Source organism: Hordeum vulgare, chromosome 3H (genome assembly GCF_904849725.1).
Source record: "Hordeum vulgare subsp. vulgare chromosome 3H, MorexV3_pseudomolecules_assembly, whole genome shotgun sequence".
Classification (NCBI taxonomy): domain Eukaryota; kingdom Viridiplantae; phylum Streptophyta; class Magnoliopsida; order Poales; family Poaceae; genus Hordeum; species Hordeum vulgare.
In genome coordinates, this window is record NC_058520.1 from 149,116,233 (window position 1) to 149,118,429 (window position 2,197).

General features: G+C 39.9%; 1 long non-coding RNA gene across 1 annotated transcript; it reads left to right on the forward strand.

The window, feature by feature from the left end:
* Positions 1-1,553: 1,553 nt before the first annotated feature.
* On the forward strand, positions 1,554-1,922 carry LOC123439704. Its single transcript, XR_006630140.1, has 3 exons — positions 1,554-1,614; positions 1,685-1,740; positions 1,867-1,922. It is a non-coding gene; the product is annotated as an uncharacterized LOC123439704 (long non-coding RNA).
* The last annotated feature ends 275 nt before the right edge of the window (positions 1,923-2,197 follow it).

Genomic DNA, 2,197 nt, shown 5'->3' on the forward strand with positions numbered 1-2,197 from the left:
TCACATTCCTGCGGGTTGGTGAACTCCACCAAGGGTTTGGGATTCCGTGACTTTCACGTTCAACATCCTCCTTGGCCCATACGTGCCTCTTCCCCTCGTAACCATGGCTTCCAAGGCGGTGGGAAGGCGTGTTCCTGGCTTGGAGCTCCTTCATTTTCTCCGACCTTTTCTACGCTTCTTCTGTTGCACAACTCTCCTTGAATTTTCCGAAGTCCTCTTCCATTAGTGACAGATTGTCAGCTTGAATCTTAAACCCCAGTTCATTCTTCGGAATCAATTTTTTCACCCTTACTTTCCAGGAGGACAAGACGTTGGTGAACGTCACCATGGCCATGCTGTTTTTCATTGTCATGGGTTCGTCATCCCACGGAAGTTTTTTTTCAGTCTGCCTGGGGAACAAGTACCTTTTGTGCAAATTCGGTAGGAGCGTGTGCTCCATATGTGGTATCTTATTTAACTTTTCATCATTGATGTTGGCGGTTTCTCTAAGGATACATCCTAGTTGATTGCCATATCACTTGCACGCTGTCTCCAGTGTTGTTGGCTCTAATTTCGGTGGGTGCATCGCCGTGACCACAATTTGTCCGGTGCCGAGCTCGTTTGGTTTTCTTGTTCTCTTCTACTTCCGTCCTTCACCAGGTACGTCAACATCATCGCCGGTCTTGGTTCCGGTGTTACTGTCGCTGCCGGTGGGAGTGTCGTTGTCGGGGTTGGTATCATTACCATCCTGCATCCGCATCTCCCGTTGGTCGAGGTAATCGAAAAAATGATTTGCTTCCTCAAAATAGGCTTCTTCGTGGTGACCAGAACCCCCGAGTTCGTCGTGGCCAGACATATTAATTTCCTATGAGTATTTAAAAATAATAGTTTAATTGTAGGTCGAATAACATGAATAATCAAAATGGGACTATATTTGGTCAGAATGTTGATTCATTCCCCTTTCCGGCAATTCCTGGGCACTCGATATGTCCTAGTTTCTAGCACAAGTCATACTAAAATTCATGGAATTTTTCGGCATGACCTTTGCTAAAAAGTGGACATATGGAGTGCGTGAAATGTTTCGGAACAGAAATGAATCAACATTGTGGCAAAACATAGGTCACTCAGACATTCCGGCAAAACTTAATATAATGTTGACCAATCAGAAGCATTTCATTCGTGTACCAATAAGAGAAAAATACATTAGCGCCCAACTCTCATCACCACAAGCATGCCAAGAGAGAGATAAGCTAAGCACAACATAGAAGGCCACAAGGTTTAAGATGAGAGTTCACAACCATTCCTTTGTGAGGATGAAACATTCGGCATGGTAGCAGTTATAGTGATCTCTAGTTAAGATATCGGGCTTGAGGAACATGCACTCTATGAGTATAGTTCAATTTGAAAATGTTGCGGAATGAAGATGTACATGTATTGTGATGCAATTACATGAACACGCAAACAATTACATGTACTGTGATGTATCAGACTGTTGAAAATGTTGTATCTCACATCGAATCACAAAATATAGGTTGCTATGCATGCAATGGCAGTTAAATATGGGGGACGATTCTTTGATGCATTTCTTAAAGGCGAGAACTTGTGAACTGATAAGCTTTCATATACTTTCACTAGGTATATTCTTATTTTTGCCTTAAGACTGAAAACATGTTCAGTTTAACACTCCTTTTTATTTTTGTTGTAGCTTTCAACTTTCTAGAGACGCAGTTTGGGCAACATGGTGACAATATAGTTCACATGGTAAATAACTGTGAATATTACTATTTGTTATTTACTTATTTTAGCACCACTCAATAGCTTCCTTGTGTCCTACCAAATTAGAGTGGCTATTTACTGTTAGCACTACCAAGTAAAACTTATATGCAGATAAAAGAAGTTTAGAAAGCAACAAGAACAATCCAAACTATATGTGGAGAGGCAAAGGTACAACTGATAACCTTTTAATTTTCACCGGGCAAAATCAATAATCTAAACCATTATGTATAAAAGGCTATCCTTTATGTATTATATTAAATGGATGAATATGTCCTCGTTTCACATTTGTGCACTATAAAAGGCTAGCCTTTATGCATTCTTCGTGAGATTTTTCCTACCTTTTCTTACTCATTCTCTAAAATCTAATTGTGTTCATTCTTTCTTGGAACTTTACTCCTGCTTTTATCTTTTTTATATTTAGGTTCTTCATTTTTTGTTTTTT